The sequence below is a fragment of the Bidens hawaiensis genome, unplaced genomic scaffold (genome assembly GCF_021521415.1).
Source record: "Bidens hawaiensis isolate Kalapana, Puna unplaced genomic scaffold, B.hawaiensis_p1.1 tig00017168_1, whole genome shotgun sequence".
In the NCBI taxonomy this organism is placed as follows: domain Eukaryota; kingdom Viridiplantae; phylum Streptophyta; class Magnoliopsida; order Asterales; family Asteraceae; genus Bidens; species Bidens hawaiensis.
Window position 1 is genome coordinate 351,496 of NW_027492600.1, and position 22,986 is coordinate 374,481.

General features: G+C 37.0%; 1 pseudogene across 1 annotated transcript; it reads left to right on the forward strand.

The window, feature by feature from the left end:
• The first annotated feature begins 11,518 nt into the window (after positions 1–11,518).
• Positions 11,519–15,543, forward strand: LOC143553360 (putative pectate lyase 5; annotated as a pseudogene). The gene is made up of 4 exons (XR_013138820.1): positions 11,519–11,778; positions 12,305–13,026; positions 13,140–13,536; positions 15,315–15,543. The product of XR_013138820.1 is annotated as a putative pectate lyase 5 (transcript).
• The last annotated feature ends 7,443 nt before the right edge of the window (positions 15,544–22,986 follow it).

Here is a 22,986-nt window from a genome sequence, read left to right on the forward strand (position 1 = left end):
AAAAGAGTTGGCCACCAATGGTCCTCCGTTAAAAAGGACTTAACGTCGTTATACTTTTTTCTGAATTTCAAACTAATGTTTTAGGGTTTTTGATCGGAAGGAGGATACGAGTCGATTGATGTAAAACTTAGCTCGAAACAGTGATGTAAACGACTTGATTTTTTTTAATTGGAAGTTCAAATACCCGAATTGAAGCACTGTTTCGGCGTTTTGGAGTACCATTTCTAACTAAGTTTTACATCAATTGACTCATATCCTCCTTCTGATCAAAAGCCCTAAAACATTAGTTTGAATTTCAGAAAAAAGTATAACGCCGTTAAGTCCTTTTTAACGGATGACCATTTTTTAAATTTGGGACCGCCAGTGATGATAAAATGAATAGAAATTATTATCGGCCAATACTCATCAATAGGGATTATTAAAATCCAATAAACCAAATTTTATTTTTTGTTCTATTTTATTAAATTAGATTAATAAATTTATTATTGATCATTTATTTTATTTCACGACACTGACTTAGTTTCGGTTATTATTTTTTATATATAAAATATTCTAAGTATCAAGAATTGTCAAATCAACCCCTAAACTAAACTATTTACCATTTTTGCATCCAACCCTAAAGACCACAGGCCAATCTGCAAATACGATTCAAAAATTATAATAATAAAAGAATCAACCTTCTTCTTCCTTCCAAAGCATTCCCGTTGACACCTTCCCCCTACCATGGCAACTCGCTCTTTTCGCCCCAAATCATGGAATTGAATTTACAAAAATGATTCTCCATCAAAATCGCATCCCACCGACACTTTATTCATGGAAAACGAGTAACAATTGACAGCCAAATTACCAAAAACTAAATCCGCCGCCTTTGGACTTTAAACCATTATAAATACGTAACCAATGTACAATTAAACTCGCTAACACCTCCCTCACACCCTCACGGCCCAAAACCCTAACTCAATTTTACTAACAGAACAGACCCGTTTCAAGGTCAAGTTGCAATCAAAACTTTTCGTTCCTCGTTCTCCCTTAATCCGCAATCGTTTCTAGTAATCATTATATGCAACCAATTCGATTTTATACAATCATCTAAAACCATAAATAAATTGTAACAAACATGGAGTGAATAATTGGAATTGGAATCTAGGGTTTATGGGTTTGATTATGAATATTTGAATATGTGTGTGTGTGTGTATATATATATATTTAACTAGTTGGGATGATTAACGAATTGGGCACCTACCTGAATGGCAGGTGCGTGGGATATTAAAACTTTGAAACCGGCCTGGGCGCGAGTTCAAACCTCCCCAAGCCCGGCTTTTAAAGATTTATTTGAATTTCTATTTCATTTTATTAATAATATAATACTTATGGAACGTCAATTTAACGAAACCGAACCTCAAACCCACGTTTTTCCTTGTCATGAACCCTCATTTCTTGAAGCATCTATAATATATACATTTATATATTTTTGTATATAAATTCTCTATACATCTTTAATAATAATAAATATGTTACATATTTTCACACACTTATTAAACCGATTTAGCTTGAAGGTTTAAATAATTTTTCTACTAAAATATATACATACATGTAACAATGTCTATCAATAAATGAACATTCGCGTTTATTTTCATCAAAGCACATATAATATATTGGTATTTATTAATTATATTCATTACTATATATCTTTAATATTAATAAATGGTTACTTATTTTACTTATCAATTACAAATACAAAATAATAATAATAATAATAATAATAATAATAACAATACTAATAGTAATAATAATGAAAATTAACAACAACATTAATAATAAATGTAATGAACTAAACCCTAAAAGATTACAAATTAGTTAAACCGATTAATAACTTTAGCAATTGATCTAGTAATTCGTTAATTTCAATTTTGCTTAAAACCTCATCAAACCTTAATTGCGATGTAAGTCTTGTTAATATTTCATTTATAAATTGATTTGTATTATATTTAACAATTAGGCAATTTTGTTGACGTATCCCGAGGAGCGTGACAAAGCTCATATTAACTCTTACTCGCCGTTTCATCTTAGTTAGTCTATTAGATAAGGTAAGTAATTCACATCCCCCTTTTTACCGTTTATATTTTGGGGGCATTATGCGTTCACAATTAATCATTTTATTTCACACTACAACTAATATATGCATTATATGATATTGATCAATTAGTTATACGTGCAAATGTGACTATGTGTTTATTTTAAGTTTTGGTGGTTGGTATCTCATCCTCATTCTGATTAGTATGATCATACGCTGTCATGTGATTCGAGTGAAAAGACAATTTTTATATTTATTGTTATGCTAGTTGTAGTAGTTCATATTTATCGCAAGGAATTGTCATTTTCAATATTATATGTATTCAAAAACCATGATTACCTGCTCAACTTTATGTTGACAAACTATATATTTTCACGCATGATGCAGGTAGCTATATTGGATGAAGAAACAAGATAAAGAATACTTTGACCTTAGGTTGCATGATGAATAAAGACTTATTTAGTGAATTTTATTTTTAATTATTTAAGGTGTAATGTTTATTCTTTTTGAGATAATGTTGTGCTTTGAGACACGTGTATTTTACTTTAGTGTCTTTTGAGCTATGATGCAATTATGCCGCGCCCCGGCATATTCCTCCTTAGGTAGGGGTGTGACAAGGATACTCTAAGAAAATGATTTATTTCGAATACAAATATGTTTAATATTCGAACGCTGAGAAAACCTGCTGTCTAATATACGTATTGGTTTCTACATCTATCATATTAAGATTTTAAAATAAATTTCAAATAAAATATATTTAAATGCATTTAAAGCTCTATGAGTTGCAAATATTGAGTAAAACTTTTCATTCATTTTGAAAAGTGTCTATTCAATGATATCTAAGGTTTGTCTTGATTAAAGAATATGTGTTTATCTGGATATTAATGATATATAAGCTATTAAGATTTGTCGGGACTGAAGGATATGTGTTTCACTTTCACATGGCTATTATGATATACTATAAACCTTTATAAGCAAATTTTGTGAACAAAAAGGTAATTTCCACATGCTTAAAACAAATTATATTGCATAAGATACAAGTGTTATATGCAACAGATTTCAATTTATCCCTGTTTAATTACTAAACTTCTTGTATTTAATACATTGTTTAATGCAAATAAGCTTTTCTTAGTTCACTACATTGAATATTATCATACTTATAATACTTTAAATAGAGACTTAAATTTACATTTAATATTTATGTTTGTAGAATTAAATACTATTTAAATTAACTATTCTAATTAAATACTGTCATCATCACTTTGGTGGGATGGTCATGAGTTTCTCTTTAGGGTTTCATTTTGGGACCATGTTCGAATTGTCGCATATGTTTGCGCTCAAAATGTTGGCAGCACAACTATAAGGGGAATTCAAACTTGGGTAATGGGGGATGTCAAGCGTATAACCCCTAGGAAGAGACATAGCCGCTGCGATACACCTTTCAAAAGAAATATAACTAAATACTACTTAAGTAAATAATTACTTAATATTTACATGGTTATAACAGTGATAATACCCAAATATAACCGGTTTTTATAAGCAATATAATGTCACATCTTGGATTTTCGTAATTGTATTCGTTTATGTTTAAACCGATTCGGGAAGGTAATTCTACTTCACGTAGCGCGAAGTAGTTTCAGTCTCAGCTTCACGTCGCGCGAAGATTCAGGAAAACTAGAATTTTATTTTTAGTCCCTTGTCTTTCAGATTTGACATTTTTAGCCCAAAATTAATCAGGGTACTTACACGGTGTTACATGGGCTACAGATAATGGGTGTGAGGTCCTTTTGAAAAGGTACGATCTTTTGATGTATGATGCTAGCGGTAGGCTAATCATGAAAGTACCAAAGACGAATCAACTTTACAAGGTCAAGATGCGTGTGGCAAAGAACATGTTCTTACACGTAAACGAAGACCCGGTTTCTCAAACATGACCGATTAGGTCACGTCAATTTTGACTCATTGAAGTCAATGGCTAGCAAAGAACTGGTGGTCGGGTTACCGACTATAAACCCGACACATGAAGTTTGTGAAGCTTGCCATATTGGAAAGTAAACGAGGGACTAATTTCCGGACCAAGCCTCGTTTCGGGCTTCGAAGATTTTGGAGTTAATATATGGATATTTATGTGGTCCGATTACCCCTCCCACTTTATCTGGAAACCGGTAAGTATTTGTTTTGATATATGACTTTAGCCAATACATGTGGTCATTCATGTTAAAAGCAAAAGACGAAGCATTTGGTATGTTCAAAAGTTTCAAAACAAGTGTAGAAACAGAGACCTGATTTAAAATAAAAACTTTTTGCACGGATCGGGGTGGAGAATTTACTTCTCACGAGTTCATGGAATTTTGCAAGTTACACGGGGTAGCTCATTAACTCACCGCCCATACGCACCTCAACAAAACGGTGTGGTTGAGCGGAGAAACCGAACCTTAATAGAGATGACGAGAAGTATTTTGATGGCTCGGAATGTACCACGAGTTATATTGTAACAACTCGACCTTCGGCGTAATATGCCGGGGCGGAATATGTCGGGAAGGTATGTACAGATTGCTCACAAGCTCATGACACTATTAATGTGATAAATACAATTACTTCATTTCATTAAATCACAATTACACAATTTGACACTAATCAAATAACAATACAATAACGTTGAACTTCATTATGATATGTTTCTAATAGCCTAATGGTCCAACTATATTAAAATAATATATTTTGTCAACAATAATATTGGTGAGAATTCATAAAGTTTCGCATAAGTATATAATATGAAAAGTGTAAAATTCACAAGTCAAGATATAATGTCTCAATCCTAAAGTAAAAGAAAAGCAAATACATGATATTCCCATTCGCTTGACATAAGTTAAATCTACTAAGGAACCCTTGTTCGCCGTGCTACTTGGAGTATAGATAATGATAATGATACCGCCATTTATTAACAAAACTTGAAAAAATGGGCGGCGCAGGTACGTCACATCGGACCCTCCCACTTTGCGTTTGAGTATGTGTATGAGTCTCTTCCACCAACAAAAACAGTAAACAACTAGCACGTAATCACATAATTTACAAGCATTATGATATGAAATAAATACATTCGAGACACATGTGTGACTTTTGGTTTATGAAATAACAAATAAAAATTTGTAACGTACTACACCCCAAAATGTTAAAGGATGAAAAAGGGGTTATGAAAACTCACATGTTAAATAGCGGGAAAAGAGAAAATTAGTGAAGATGTCTTCAGCGAGTGAACCGACAAAGTTCGGTTCAACGAGCGACCTTAGATAAGAAAATAACTAGGGTCAAAATGAATTTGAGGAAAGATAAGAAAAAAATGGCCGACATGTTTGGTTTATGAATTCATGAATAAAAAGTTTGTTAAAAATATAATTTTATTCTATTTTTATAAGTTAAGAGAAAAACAAGTTAGTTACTTCACTTTTAGCCAATTTATTTTAGTTTTTGGGAAATTATAGATTATAATATTTAATAGTTAATTTTAATGAGTTCGGTTTGTTGCCGAACCGATTATTAATTAAGAAAGCAAGTTAATCGAGTGGTTCATTTTTTGTCGGACATGAACTCGGTTTTGAGTAGGGTTTATGTCTAACATATTTGAAATGATAAGATGAAGTGACATGTCGGAAAGGTTTAGTTTGGTTTTATTAGTTTTGCAAAGGTTAGTTTTTTTTAACATAAAACTTTTATAACCGAACATTAAACGAGCCGACAAGCGGTAGTGAAACACAACCATGACTGTCGACATAAAGTGACAACATGGTGATGGCAACATGATGTGTTGTACATAAATTAATAAATTACCCAAGGATGGAATAACAAAGAAATAGAAGAACTTGAACGGTTTGACTTTCTTGGTCAAACTTGGACTTTAACACAAATACAACAAGCTAGAGAGCAATATAGACTTTGAGTGAAAATGAGTTGGGCAAGGGAAATAATAGATGGAGGTATGTTTATATAGCCATAAAATCGTTAATAACAAGGCAAAAAGAATTAACTTCAAGAACTAGTCAAAAGGCTAGTCTTAAACAATAATAATAGAGAATAATAATGGAGAATTAAAAAGTTTTGACTCAATAGATAAAATATGAAGATATTAGAATACTTAATTGTGGTCTAGGTACATGAGGATGAAACATTCTTAAAACTAATAAGTTTAAATAAATAAATAAAAGTGAATATATCAATTTATATATTAATAGTACATATTCCATTTTATAAACTATATATTGTTTATCCGAGTTTACAAATTGACATGATATGAATGTTGTTTCATTAATCCGAGCGTAAAACTATTAGTGAATTCATAAACATATAAGACTTAAAATTGCTATGAAATAACTAATATACATACATGGGAAGTAAATAAATTAATGACGAAAACTTAGTCAATGATCGTATAAGTATATAGATAATAATAATAATAATAACAAAAACAACAACAACAACAACAACAACAAAAAATTATAAAAAATGAAACAAAATGTCATGAAATCAATAAATGCAGATCCAAATTATATGAGAATTTTAAAATGGGTCGGGTTTCGGGTTTAAAAATTGACGAATGTTACATATGTGGGGTGAAGGGGTTAGACATTCGACTTATGTTCTAAACTGAGTAACAACCCGAGCGGTAAAAGACAAGACTCCATATGAAGCATTCAAAGAACGGAACCGAATATAAGCCATCTAAAGGTATTTGGTTGTATTGCATTTGCAAAAATTCCGACCCAACACCTAAAGAAACTCGATGATAGGAGCAAGAAATTGGTGTATCTTGGAAACGAACATGGTTCCAAGGTTTTTCGTTTGCTCGACCCGGCCACAAAGAAAGTTGTGGTGAGTCGGGATGTTAAATTTGATGAAGGGAAAGGGTGGAATTGGTCCGAGAATTTGAATGAAACAGTTGATGGGCGTGTTTAGCAAGATTTTATTATCGATTGGGGAGAGAAAATTGTGCAATTCGATAACGAAAACGAGTATGAATCTGCTTTTGAACCAAACAACAGCTCGAGCTCATCATCTAACCCGAACAATAGCAGCAATTCAGTTTCGGATCATGATTCAGGTCCACACGGGTGTCGGTTCCACCAAGATACCTTGATAATTATGTACTCGATGAAGATTTAATGCTTTTAATTGAAGACGAACCTACAAAATATGAAGAAGCAAAAGAAAGTAAAGAGTGGGTTCAAGCAATGAAAGTCGAGTTGGATTCGATCGAGAAAAACAACACGTGGAAGCTTACGGTTTGTCCTAATGGGGTGAAGCCGATCGGGGTAAAATGGGTTTTCAAAGTCAAGAAAAATCCGGACGGATCAATAAACAAGTACAAGGCACGATTAGTTGCAAAGGGGTATGTGCAACGACACGGGATCAATTACGATGAGATGTTCGCGCCCGTGGCTCAACTCGAAACGGTTCAACTTATTCTACCCCTAGTCGCGAGTGAAGTATGGGAGGTACATCACATGGATGTAAAATCCGCCTTCTTACACGTGATTTACAAGAATAAGTGTTTGTTGAACAACCGGATGGCTTCGTAAAGGAATGAGAGATTCATAAAGTGTATAAACTCTCGAAGGCTCTTTATAGCCTAAAACAAGCTCCAGGAGCTTGGAACTCAAAGATAAAAGGAGTTCTAAGTGAAATGAATTTCAAAAGATGTATCGAGGAACAAGCCGCATACGTGAAGAAATCAACCACGTCCATATTAATTATTGTGGTATATGTCGATGATCCCTTGGTAACCGGTTCCAAAATTGAAGAAGTAAAGGCATTCAAGGGTCGAATGCGGGAACGGTTCGAGATGAGTGATTTGGGAAAATTGTCGTATTATCTTGGTATTGAAGTGAATCAAGGTAATGACGGGATCTCGATTAAGCAAGAAAGTTATGCGTTAAAGATTCTAAAGCAAGCCGGTTTGGAAATGTATAACTCGGCTCAATATCCGAGGGATTCCGGATTTAAGTTCGATGGAGACGAGAGTGGGGTTTCGGCTGATGGAACCGAGTATCGAAGGCGTGTTAGATGTCTTCGGTATCTCCTTCATACCTGACCCGATCTAGCATACCCGGTTGGCATTGTTAGTCGGTATATGCAAGACCCGAAGGAATCCCACATGCAGGGGGTGCAACAGATTCTAAGGTATGTTCGGGGAACGACAAGCATGGGTATACGGTATCGATGGGGCAGTACCAAATTGTTAACCGGTTTTAGTGACATCAGTCACAACATTGATGAAGACGATGGACGAAGTACCACCGGGCATGTGTTCTATTTTGGCAAAGGACCTATCTCGTGGTGTTCACATAAACTAGGCACGATTGCTTTGTCTTTGTTTGAAGCCGAGTATATGGTAGCATCGACAGCCTCTTGTCAAGCAGTATGGCTTCGAGCTCTGTTAAGTGAAGTAACCAGGAAACAAGTGGAAGGAGTACTCTTGCTTATTGATAATACTTCAGCCATAGCACTGGTTAAAAATCCTATTTTTCATGGAATGACCAAACACATCAAGGCCCGATATCATTTTATTCATGGTACTATTGAAGAAGGGGATGTAGTGGTTGAGCATATAAACGAGAAAGAACAACGAGCTAATATTCTAACCAAAGCCCTTGGAAGACTCAAGTTCAAGGAGATGCGCGAGTTACTTAGAGTTGAAGACCTCCCCGAAATCCAACCCGGAAATTAAGGGGTTGAATGTTGGTAATTAACCGAGTCGGGTCTATAAGGTTCGGGCCTATGTATTCCGATATGGTGTATGGAATTAAGAGGCTAGTTGGAAGTTGGACATAATGTCATGTAGTTAGACATAATGTCAAGTAGTTGGGCATTAATGAAGTAGTTGCCATAGCTAATGTGGTTAGACATTTATGTCAAGTAGTGGACATAAATGAATGTAGTTGGCAAGTTAGCTAACTACTATAAATTAGGGGTGTTCTTCGGGTTATTTATTCGGGTTTCGGTTTGTTTGGGTCGGGTTGTTCGGGTTTGAGCTCAAAACAAATTGACCCAAGAACCGACCCAAATAAGTTAGGTTTGTTCGGGTTTTGGGTTATACGGTTCGGGTAAATTCGGGTTCGGTTTCGGGTTTAACAAATTAAAAAAAATTCCACCTTTAAAAATATCATAAATTAAAAACCATATTCCAAGCCATTATAAAACCATAATATACAGCCATATTCAACAATAACATATATTATTTAGCAAAACGTGAAATTTATCATAAAAAAATGCATTAGACAAGATGAATGATTGTTGTAGCATGTGGATTAATACTTGTACAGATTGAAGAAGCATGCTCAACAAATATTGACTAAAATACTATATTTTTTAAGTTTTTGAAGAAGATATATTCTCCACATGCTTTATGGTCATTAATACATTGGGATGTGATAATCCAATATTAATTGGAGTCTTGAGAACAACCGAACAAGAATACATAAGGTCACTGTGTTACTTCACCGCTAAACTACCTTATAAAATTAGGGATACATGCATCAATGCATTATACTTCGGGTTATTCGGGTCAACCCAAATCTGGGTACTTCAACCCAAATACCGACCCGAATATTTATCTCGGGTTCGGGTTAGGAGTTTAGTCGGTTTGGGTGAATTCGGGTTGGGTTATTTGGGTCTCGGGTCGCTTCGGTTCGGGTTTGTTATTCGGGTACGGTTAAAAAACACACCCCTAGTATAAATAGATCTAACAAGTTAGAGTTAGATATCATTCACCACTATTATCTTTCAAAGTTTGTTGTATTAAGGTTTTGAGCTAGTTTCCTTGATATAATGACAAGTGAAATTTGATGTATTTCTTTGTTCGTTTATTGATTGGCTTGGAACTTGAAAATAAACACTTACAGCTTCGGCAATAGAATTTTTCTCTCGATTTGCATACCATGAAAGTTATGAGGTTCATGACAGATATAAATTAAGGTATGCTTCATGAAATAGTACGAATTTTAATGTTTATGGTTCGATCCTAATATGGCCCATTTCTAATGTTTTAAAGCTAGAGTCATGGGCTTAATGCATGGGCATTTCAAGTAAGATCTACATCGGGACTAATAGGCTTTGGACGTGAGTAGTCGTCTCCCTAAAGCCCAATTTGATCCAGTTATCCAGTTATGAGTTAACTATTTTCAATTTTCATTGGTCATCAAGGCAGTTTTTTTTATTTTTTTTAACTTTGTTTAATCATAAAAACAAGACATTGAGTTTGATATTTCTTTTCTGGAACGAAAACTTTCATTATATCACTAGTAAGACGATAGGAACAACAAAGAAAACCAAGAATTACAACAAAAAGTTACATCAATCATGCTAAATACTAACTAAAGAGAGTGGTTCCTGATCAACAGGTAAGCCAAACATTTAATGACGTCCATAATCGCTTATCCCTTGTACAAGTCCCCGGGTTCAAATCTTGGTTTCACTTCACCATGATGTTTTGTTTCCTTTTTATCAATATTTTAGTTTTAGGCTTTGTTTTTAAATTCGTGTATCGCGTCTAGTTTCACAATATGTATTTACTATTTAGATGGAAATCATGTTTCACGGTCACTCCACGGTAGGGATGACCAAAATTGGTAACGGTATTTTCAATATCGGTACCCGCTCATCCTTAATCCACGATGCTCCTTTATTCCTTTACGTGGTTTTTGCTTTTCAAGGAACACATTGCGAGTGAGAAGTTATATTATTGTCGTGTTTCGCATCTTAATGTGCTCCCATGGTTTGGATGCATATATTAGCAAAATAATTTTGTTTTGTACAACAGTTTTTATTCGTGAAGACTTATGGGAATTAGTAGTTTGGTCTCAGGTAGCAGAACCTGAAATGCGCTACCCAAATGGAGTACCCAAACCGTTAGAAGGATGTACCCGAACTATCCAAATGAGCCCGATTATTTATCCAACAGGTGCTCCTAGTACCCTAAGAGAACTTGTTATATGAAGTTATGAACACCATAGGATTATTATTATCTTTTTTTAACGACGGATGATCTCACGTGTAAACCAACCTTATTCCAAGGTCGACTCCTCAACCATGGTAAGACCGTACCCTCTAATGCGCAGGAACCGAATGGAATCCGTAAATCTTTGCCTCCACCTTCGGGTTCGAACCAGGAATTAAAGCTCTGATTCGTCTATTCACCCATATACCCGCCAAACTGGTCCGAACAGTAATCAAACACGCATCCCCAGAATAAATAACATACCAATGAACCAAATTCATTCAGCCCTGCCATAGGATTATTTGACTTTGGATCTACCCCTCAACCACCACCCCCCCCCCCACCCCCACACACACACACCCCCCCAACCCACTGGCCCTACCCGGCTACCCCACTCTTCTTGTCTTCTGAGTTCAAAAAAAGCCATGAAAAGCATAAACTACCTCAGATCCATACACATTATTATATACAACTTCACTAACACTCCCCTTAATTTACTCCTTCCCTCCCACCTCCTGTTTCATTTCAGCTACCTTCCTTCACATCCTTAATCCTTCAAAATCAACCAAACCATGCCTCCTACTCACACTCCCAACACCTACATTCTACTATTTTGCCTCTTAGCATCTCTATTTTCCATCATTAAAGCCACTTTCAACCTCACACTCCCTCACCAACACCCTAACCCTGAAGCTGTAGTTCAAGAACTACAAAGGTAACATCTTTTATACCTTTTTCTTAAAATTAAACAAAATCCCATCTGGGTTTTACTCATTACACCATTCTAACATCTGGGTATGATTCTCTTTTCCATTCACACCACACTAAATGCATCAATTTAACACCTTCCCACCGCCCAAGATCCCTTAAAAAAAAACTTAAAATTAAAAAAAACTGCTTCTGGGTTTTACTCATTACACTATTCTAACATCTGGGTATGATTCTATTTTCCACTTACAGCACACTGCAGGCATCAATTTAACACCTTCCCACCTCCCAAGGTTCCTTAAAAAAAACTTAAAAGTTAAAATTATAAAAAACTGCTTCTGGGTTTTACTCATTACACCATTCTAACATTTGGGTATGATTCTTTTTTCCATTTACAGCACTGTAAATGCATTAATTTAACACCTCCCAAGATTCCTTAAAAATAATTTTCTTAAAATTATAAAAAACTGCTTCTGGGTTTTACTCATTACACCATTCTAACATCTGGGTATGATTCTTTTTTCCATTTACAGCACTCTAAATGCATCAATTCACAGAAGAAACATGCTTGACACCTCCGGCGGATGCCTCACCGGAAACCCAATTGACGACTGCTGGCGTTGCGACCCGAATTGGGCTAATAAACGCCAACGTCTTGCTGACTGTGCAATTGGGTTCGGTAGATTATCTTTAGGCGGGAAAGGCGGTCAGATCTACGTCGTCACCGACTCCTCCGACGATGACGTCATCAACCCAACTCCGGGAACACTCCGTTACGGCGTCTTACAAACTGAACCCTTGTGGATTGTTTTTAAATCCAGTATGTTTATTAAACTTAAACATGAGTTAATTATTAATAGTTATAAAACAATTGATGGACGTGGCGCTGACGTGGCGATTACGGGTAATGGGTGTATTACTTTGCAGTAAGTTAGTAATGTTATTATTCATAATATACGGGTGTACGATTGTAAGCCATCGGGTAATACTAATATACGGTCGAGTCCTTCGCATGTCGGGTGGAGAGGTAAATCGGACGGTGATGGGATATCGATATCTGGGTCGAGGAATATTTGGATAGATCATTGCTCGCTTTCGCATTGTACGGACGGGTTGATCGATGCAGTGTTGGGGTCCACCGCGATTACTATTTCGAATAGTTATTTTACGAGGCATAATGAGGTTATGCTTATGGGTCATGACGATGGGTACATGCCTGACAAAGGGATGCAGGTGAAAGTCGACAATAAAGTCTGTTTTTATTGTCTTCATCTCTCAAAATAGTATTAACCGTAAGCCAATGCTGACATGGCAACAAAAGGGCATCATGTGAAATAAACATAACAATTAGATTGCTTACAATAAAAGTTAGCCACATTCATGAGATGGTTAAAACTAGAACATCATGACTAGTTTTGGCCCCCCCTTTAGTAAAGTTACCATTTAATGTGGACACTATTGTTACACCAATTGATTTGACTCTAGGTTCTAAAGATTCAAACATATAACTTATACAAACTTTGTTAATCGTTTTTTGTTTATCATACGCTCGTAAATAGGTGACTAAACGAGTGGACACGGATGAGGGAAACTGGTCGGGATGGAATTGGAGAACAGATGGTGATATAATGGTGAACGGTGCCTTCTTTGTTCCTTCTGGTGATGGCTTGAGCGCAATCTATGCAAAGGCGTCGAGCTACGAGCCCAAGTCAGCTGCCATGGTGACACAATTGACCAAGTATGCTGGAGTCTTTGGTGGACCAAGGTATGTTCATTGTTCCTACATAGTACATACATACTCTATGCTTTACAACTTGCATACTAACTTGGATTTTATAGTATTTTGTCACCCACTTGCCTTTTCACCCAACTTGCATATGATTCTTTGTAGATTTGTCGTTAAGTTGTCTATCCTACCCTTTAGTGGTTGCAAGAATATTTCTATTTTTTCACTTCTCACATGGGTTGCATAGCCTTTTTTTTCTGAATATGACATCAATGGATGATAAAGTTTGATTTGATGGTGTTTCATATTAAAATGTACTTTTATATGAAACTTATAAAGTTACATTAAAATTGTATTTTGAATTAAAAAACAAAAAAATAATGCATGGAAATAGTAAAAAATAGAGTGTGGAAAAGGTAAAACAAGAGACACATGATAATGTAACACCTTAACTAGTTTACATGGGCGCACGTGACCGTGTGTGGGAATCTAAAGGGCCCAAAAAGACCAACGGTCATGACTTGTTTTGTTTCATATTCATCTAGATGTGCAACTTCTACTTCAAGATGTACAATTTTCATTCTATTTAAAGAATAGTTGTGTTAGTTAAGTCTTTTGAAACAAACTTTCATTTTAAGTCTCTAGAGAGGTTAATTGTACACAAATATTTTGGCATTCGACAATTTTATACTTTTGAAAAGGGTATTTGGTCGACAGGTATCAAGTAGTTACATAAGGTTTTGCATTTATAAAGGGTGAGGATTCAAACTCGTTAGTGACAAGCTCGTTAAACATCGGTGAGACGAGTGGGCTTAGAGATGTGTGGGGCCCAATGGTTTTCTAATCTAGGTTATGGTACTAACACTATTTTTGAGTCCCCACTACCATCTTGGAAAGTGAGTGAGACCTTAAAAAAGGGCATTTGGTGTCTTTTTCCTTGAGAAAAGGAACAAAGTGCTCTTTATTTTAAGACCTCAAAGCCCTCCTCCATTCATATTATTTATATATTTATCTTGTAATCTGATATTTAAAACGTCCGGTTATAAAAGCATTGCTAAAACACTAAAACTGTCCTAATTTATCAATGGGGCTCACTAGATTAGGCAAATGTGTCTTCAAAAAACCTGTTAAAAGTTAAAGGGTAAAAGTTAACATGGTTTTGTTTTCATGGGCGTGAGATGTCAAAATCATTTCTGTCAGGACCTGAAAAGAAAATGTGTGGGCAAGCTGGAAATCGTGACTTGTGGGGCACACTTCATTTATTATTGTTCAGAACTTAGTTGTATTTTTTTGTGTATTTGCAAAAGTGGATAGAGGATTGGTTGCATGCATAGATAAAGTGTTTATTGTAGCCTTGTGGGCCACTTTTAATTGTCATGGCCCATTTTTTATGGTTGTGGGCCATTTTTAAAGTGGACTGTTTCATTTTAAATACCAGGAGCGGATTTTTACTTTTTAGGCCATAGTTTAGAATGATGTCATAAAAAATATATAGCTTGATTAAACTATAGAAACATAAGTCATGACCAAAAGTTATTTTACTAGATTGCATAGTAATTATTATTTTGGTAGCTTTTTTAACTGATTATAAAAGATAAGTAATCAACTAATCATAGTAGCTTACTAGCTTGCTAATGTCATATAATAGTTGTGTGATCATCATTGGTTTCAACAATGCCCACTAATTCACTTTATATGACTTTTTGTTTCCATTAATAACAAAAGTCAAATGATTTATGATTTATGAATGTCTACCCTTTTTGAGTTTTTTTAACCATTATGTACTGCTTAAGTTAATGTTGTTACGGTGCGTGTAGGGATGATGACGGGACTTTGTCATTCACAGATGGAACGGTCACTGGAGATGGTGCTAGCGGGAACACTGGAGCAAGCCGAAGCGATGATGGTGACTACTTTGGGATGATATTTGGTGGTGGCACAGTTGCAATATCGCCACCACTAACCACCATCTTTTGTATTGCTTTTGTTTTGTACATGGCTACCACCACCAATGGTGGTTTATTTTCATTGTTATTAGTACTTTAATGATTAATTTTTTGTTTTTCTTCTTAAAAGTCAAGGAAAGAGGTGATAAAAAGGTTTCATTATCCTGGTCCCAAACTTTTATAAGTTGGTCAAAGGCTCATTAAAAAAGTGAAACATTTTTTTAACATAATTAACAATTTTATTAATTACTTTGAAAATATAGTAGTGCTGTGTGCCTTTTAAGGTTTTTACAGCATTCAAGTTTAAAATACAGCTATTTGTTTAAACTTATTTTAAATTGTTTAGCATAGGATACTCCTTTACATACATTTTTGGTACCAAACTGATAAGATAGAATGTGAGTGGTCTTGGTTGCATTCGAATATCCAAAGGCGCCTTTCAGTTGTTTTCAATGCGTATGCCTACTTTGTAACTGAAAATGAAACCTGTTTTCTAAGAACGAAAAGTCTCAACAAAGTTGGTTTAAAAGTAAATGTTTATAGTTTGAACCAGAAAGCATTATTTTCTGATTCGCTTCGAGGTACAACTTCATAAGCAAGCATAACTATTGCAATCATCCATAAACTTATATAGTGGCATAAAAACTTAGCAACACAAACTGCAAAGTCAAATATAAACATACGGTTTCACGTTTCACGATGTGGCCTACATCAAAAGCATAAGTTCAAACCAAAGGTAGATTAAGCAAAGAGAATGAAATTATTCATAACTGAACATCAGATTGCCTGCCTGCACAAAAAGGGGAAAAAATCAGTTTTGCAGTCGATAAAAACACCAAAATAAGTATATTTTAGCAAACGATATTTTAAAACTCACCTGTTATTACCAGCCTGATTTCTTCCAGCCACTTCCTTCGGCTTCGTCCTTCTTACCAGACCCCCATCCTCCTGCTTGATCATCACCTTGTCTTTTACCTGCACGAATATTATTAGTGCTTCATACTTGTGAATATTAACAAAAAGAAATAAATTACCTGTATCACCACCGCTGCTTCCCCAACCACCACCGCCACTGCTGCTGCTTCCCCAACCACCACTGCCTCCTCCGCCACCGCTGCTACCCCAACCACCACCTTGTCCATCAGCCTTCTTTCCTGCATCAGCATCAGAAGCTTTGGTACTACCCCATCCTCCTGTCTGGTTACCACCACCTCCGCCACCGCTGCTGCTTCCCCAACCACCACTGCCTCCACCACCACTGCTACCCCAACCACCACCTTTTGCATCATCCTTCTTTCCTGCATCAGCATCAGAAGCTTTGGTACTACCACATCCTCCTGTCTGGTTACTACTGCTCCAACCCCCTGAGGAGCTCCAACCACCACTTCCAGCTCCACCTCCACCACCATAGCCTCCACCTCCGCCTCCACCATTGGCACCACCCTGAGGGCACTCTCGGGACATGTGACCACTCTCACCGCACTTAAAGCAATTTCTGCCACCTCCACCTCCACCTCCCTGGGGGCATTCACGGGACATATGTCCACTCTCCCCACATTTGTAACAGCTTCTTCCACCACCACCCCCTCCTCCACCTCTGCCCTGAGAGCATTCACGCGACATATGCCCACTCTCACCGCAGTTATAACAGCTCCTACCTCCACCACCACCTCCGCCACCACCTCCTCCTTGAGGGCATTCCCGAGACATGTGCCCACTCTCACCGCATTTGTAACAGCTTCTGCCACCCCCACCCCCACCTCCGCCTCCCTGGGGGCATTCTCTAGACATATGACCGCTTTCACCACACTTGTAGCAGCTTCTGCCACCACCCCCACCACCGCCCCCTTGGGGGCATTCACGGGACATATGGCCGCTCTCACCACACTTGTAGCAACTTCTGTCACCGCCACCACCGCCGCCCCCGCCTCCTCCTTGGGGACACTCCCTAGACATATGACCACTTTCGCCGCACTTATAGCAACTTCTGCTACCCCCACCACCACCACCACTTCCACCTTGTGGACATTCCCGAGACATATGCCCGGTCTCTCCACACTTGAAACAAGCATTGCCGCTGCCGCCACCACCACCCTTGGGACACTCTCTAGACATGTGGCCACTCTCACCACACTTGAAACAATTTCTGCCACCACCGCTACTACCACCCCCCTGCGGACATTCTCTAGACATATGCCCAGCCTCGCCACACTTGAAACAATTGTTCCCACCTCCACCACCACCATCTTGTTTGCTCCACGAAGATCCCCCTCCACCACCACCATCTTGTTTGCTCCACGAAGAGCCCCCTCCACCGTCTTGATTACCCCATGAACCACCTCCACCAGCTGGCTTACTCCATGACGATGATCCCCCACCATCCTTACTGCTTCCCCAACCACCACCCGCATTATCATCTTTGTTCTCACCAACTGACGCCACCTTATTTCCCCAACCACCGCCAGATGACTCACTTTGTTTACTACCCCATGCAGATCCTCCATCAGCAGAAGCAGTATCTTTCTTACCCCACCCTGTTGCATTTTCATCCTTTTTCGTACTGCCCCATCCACCACCACTTTCAGAGGCCGGTGCAGGAGTTGACCCCCAAACTGTTGTATTTTCATCAGTTTTCTTGCTACCCCATCCACCACTTTCTGAGGCGGGTGTGGGAGCTGAGCCCCAAGCTGTTGTATTTTCATCTGGTTTCTTGCTACCCCATCCACTACTTTCTGAGGTGGGTGGTGCAGGAGCTGACCCCCAAGCTGTTGCATTTTCATCTGTTTTCTTGCTACCCCATCCACTACTTTCTGAGGCGGGTGGTGCGGGAGCTGACCCCCAAGCTGTTGCATTTGCATCGGTTTTCTTGCTACCCCATCCACCACTTTCCGAAGCGGGTGCAGGAGCTGAGCCCCAAGCTGACTTGTGTTCACCATCATTACTGCCGCCTGCATTGCCCCATGCACCACTTTCTGAATTGTCATTTTTGGCACCGCTTGAGCTTGCTCCCCAGCCAACATCTTTGTTTTCACTAGAAGATGCACCCCATGGCGTACTCTGTTGTGTAGTTTTAGTCTCCCATGCAGAACCTCCAGCATCTAGACATAAAATAAAGAGTTTCGGAAAGTAGCACAAGCAAAAAATATATGTATGCATACATAAACAAAATGTCAATAATACCTTTATTGGCATCATTATCCCCAGAGTTAAATGGATTTGCAGATGCAGATCCCCAAGCACTCCTGCATACACAAAAAAATCATGTAATCAAAAAAGAGAAAAAAAACTATGTTATAAATTATAAAGATATATTGATGTTTCTATTATGACTACAAAGGTATTAAAATTGAAAAAAATAACAACTTAAAAAGAAGTTGGCAACATCTGGCGAATGTGCTCACAAGAACATACTGGTACATATAATTAAGTCACTGAAGATTGTAAAGAAACCTTTTATATTACTGGTAGGAACTTAAACATATCATGTTAACTTATAATCATATATAACATTTAAAAAAACAAACGAATTACATATAAGAATCCATATAACCTTTCAGTAGACTGGCCTCCAGCGTTCCACCCTCCACCTCCAGGTTCAGCTGCAGGAGCAGCATCAATCCAACCTACAGAAGATTCAACAGTATTAGCCACAAATGACAAATGTGTAAATCATATAGCTGAAAAAAAAAACATAAAAACAATAATACTGTAATCATATATAAAATTTCCCACCTTGAGAACCACCACTCTCCCCAAGCAGTTCAAATGGCTTGGCGGCATCCTGCCCGTCACTTTAAAAAACCAAACAAATTTTCAAAATAAAGTCTAGAGATTAGACAAAGAAAACTAAAAACAAAATTTAAACCACTATACCTAAGAGAAACAGCAGAACTTTTCTCTCGAACTTCCGCAAGATGCTCAGATTTAACTGCAAATAATAAATTCATAAAAAGATTACTTCCAAAATACCTAGTAAAACCAAACAAAATAAAAGATTATTAAATGTTAATAGCTTAGTTGATTGTATTGAACCTGTAAGAATTTTGTGCTGTGAATCAAGCTTCACTGTTATATCTGAATATCGAATTGCCATGACACGACATATGTATCCCTTTAAAGGGCCCATGCGTATTCTACATGGTTGCCCAACGGAGAAACCTTCTTTATCTTCTTGATCAACTGCATACCCAATGATTTAAACATAAAATTATATAAATTCATGAAATAAAATTTAAAAATTCTAAACTTACCCTTGCGGGTATTTTCCCGCCCTTCCCAAGCGTTGTTAGGTGACAAGGGAGACTTGGGTGATTTTGGAAGATCCTCAAAACCAGACGCATCTGATTTACCACCCTGCAATACAGGAATTGTGTTTTTTGTTAATATTGATAAATTATATTTGGAAGGCATATGATCTACTAAATATGAAGCTTTTAATCCATGACAAGCATACCTTTCCTTTGAAGATATCAGCAGAAAAATCCATCTTTTCACAGATATTTGCTTTAGCACAAGAATAACCACAATTTTCTGATTCATTATTCTCATCATGCAAAAATACGACCCCTTTGTAAAGTTGCTTGACAATTCCTCGTTTATCCTGCAAATGAAACCACCACAGGTCGCTTATACTTCAAATCTAGCAGTGATGATTTAAACCAGAATCTTTTAAGATGATTACAAACCTCTAGCGGGCCTTCTAAGATCCTCACAGTATCATTAATTTTTATAATCTTCTTATGCTGATCAAAAGCAGTAAAACTCTTGTCAAAGTCTAACTTCTTCAGTAAACGTGCTTCAACTACCACTACCATAGGCCGATCTGAACCTTCCTCCAAAACCTTAAAACCAGCAATCTGATGTTAAAACACTTAAAAAGGAAAACCAAAAACAGATAGAAGAGCACTTAAATTATAACCTTGACGCGGTCATCTTTCTCTCTGCCAATTACAATCCCAAAAGACTTGCGACTGCATACAGAAAACACAGCAGAGTGCATTAGAAGAAATGGAAAAACAGGTCAATTTGATTTATGTTTCATCTTAAACAGCCTGAAAGTGTAAACTAAAATAGTGACTAAAAGTCAAATTGGTCAAATACTTCAAAATTCTCAACATTACTTAACCCAATACAACCTCTTAAATCACTGTATTCAAAACAATTAACTTTACCACTGCAATAATGTTACCCAGTAGTCCCAACCAGCCCGTTTCATCACCTTTAATCTGACAGATAAAAAAAGATACCCATGAAGCACAAGATCAGGAACTTGAAAACCACTCTCCACGGTGGAGCTTGATGAACCTTCTCCTTTTCCACCTGTATTATTGTTGCTAACTGTTGGCTTTTTCTTCTTACGTTCACCAAAGAGTCCAGTAAGCCACTCTACATCATTAGATTCTTCTTTATTACCAGGGGAAAATTTTAAAAGCTCGGCTTCAGAAGGCCTAACATCCCAGAAACTCAGAGAGTCCAAAGGAACTTTTTTGTATAGATACCCATCCTTCAGAGTCATTCCATCAAAAACCTCATACATATCACCTGTATCACGATCACGCCTACACTGAACTAGTGGTCGATAAGCCCTACACAAAATGACAAAAAACGAGATAAAATGATAAATAAGTGGGACCCAACAAAGTATAGTTTTAATATAGAAAAGTTAAGTATCGTACTCAAGTTCACTTGAGGTGATCAATCTAGGTGCAGGAATGGTGTTTTTCTTGCCAGTAACTCCTCCACCCTGCAAACAAAAAGAATGATTATAAATTGTGTAATATGTTCACATTATATATACATATATATAGGTAAAGTTCATTACAAATTTTTCAGCAACAGCTTGTAAATCTATCCTTGGGACAAGCTTGACAGTAGCTTTCCTCTTAGCTTTATCCACATGAACAACCTGCACCCATATAGCTAAGCAATGAACTAACCCAGCTAAAAAACAAAAACACCCCCAAAGAACATAGCAATAAAATCTCTAAATCCAGTTATGCTGGTTGGGTTAGGCACACACCTGTGCAAGATCCCCCTTGTATTTCCCATTTTTCACACGAGCCCAGGTATCTGTAGATACCTCACTGTATTTGCTTCGAACAGAGAATAAATGTGGAACTTCAGACACTTGAATAGCGGCCACTCGACTTGGATATATATTGCAAAGACCTTTGCATGCCTGAAAAGGTAACAAATATGTAAATGTGCATATAAGAAACAAGTAAAACTTAATTTTGTAATGTAACATTGTCTATACATGTCGCCATCCAAGTAAAACAGAGAAAAGAAAAACATAAAAATAGTCAAATGCACCTCGTTAATGTCATTTTGCTTTACAGCTTCGATGTATATAAAACCCTTAACATGCTCAACAGCAAAGGCAGAAATTATTTGCAACCTAGTTCCAAGGGCTTTAACGTCAACATACTTCTGCATAAGGCAGAAAGCTGAATGCCTCTCGCGCCCAACCTACAGTCAAAATTATGTTCAAAGAACAGAAATATGGGACTAAAATGATTTAAAAACAAGCTAAAAAGTCAGGTACAACAAATATACCGTGCATTTGACTTTCCAGATTACTGGACCATCCTTCTCATATGGCATAGCCATGTCACGTTCATCCCTCCTAGAAGCTGCAGTTCGGTCTTCTGCATATTTAACAAAACCAGCACCTGGTTTATAACGTGCTTCCAAAAGTTTATCCATTTCCTCCTCGTCCATCTCCTCTTCTTTGGGGAAAAAGGGAATGTTAGGAGTCTTTGGTTCAGCCTTGACTTCAGGACCAGAGCCAAGTTCATCATCAAGAAGCACTGCAACAGCCAAGAAACAATTAGTAACTTAAAAATGAGACTATTAAACAGGGAAAGAATGAACCGTGTTTTCTGCTCACAGAACACGAAACAAATATTAAGTTATGAACCCATATATATGCAAAAATATTCACACAACAAAAATAATTACAAATATCAAAACTGCATACAAAATAGTAATGATAATTCAATGTCTAAAAAGCATAGCTCTAGTGATACACCATATATGTCTTTTGTTTACATTAAAGCTCAAAACAAGCCCAAGTCTCAAAGAAAGCTAGTTTAATTATTAATCCTGAGCTCAAACCTTGTATGAGAAAGCTTGTTTAGGCTCATCAAGCCTTAACAACCCTGTGTATTATACGTATTTATTTTACACTGTCCAGTTAAGCTTGAGACGAGCATTGGCTCGTTTAAGATACTACATGAGCTCGATTCAAGCTGAGACTCGTTTTAGATTTTTCTCAAAATACATAAAAACAATTAATAACTTATACAAAGTTATAAACTAACAAATAAATAGTAAACGAGCCAAGCCCAAGTGTGAAAAAACAACTCATGAGCCGAGCTCAAGCTTTAAAAAAAGAGCTTGAAACGAGCCAAGCCTGAGCCTGTAAAAAAACTCATGAGCTGAGCTCAAGCTTCAGAAAAAAAAATTCGAAACAAGCTGAGCCCGAGCTTGAAAAAACAACTCATGAGCCAAGCTCGAGCTTCAGAAAAAAGCTTGAAACTAG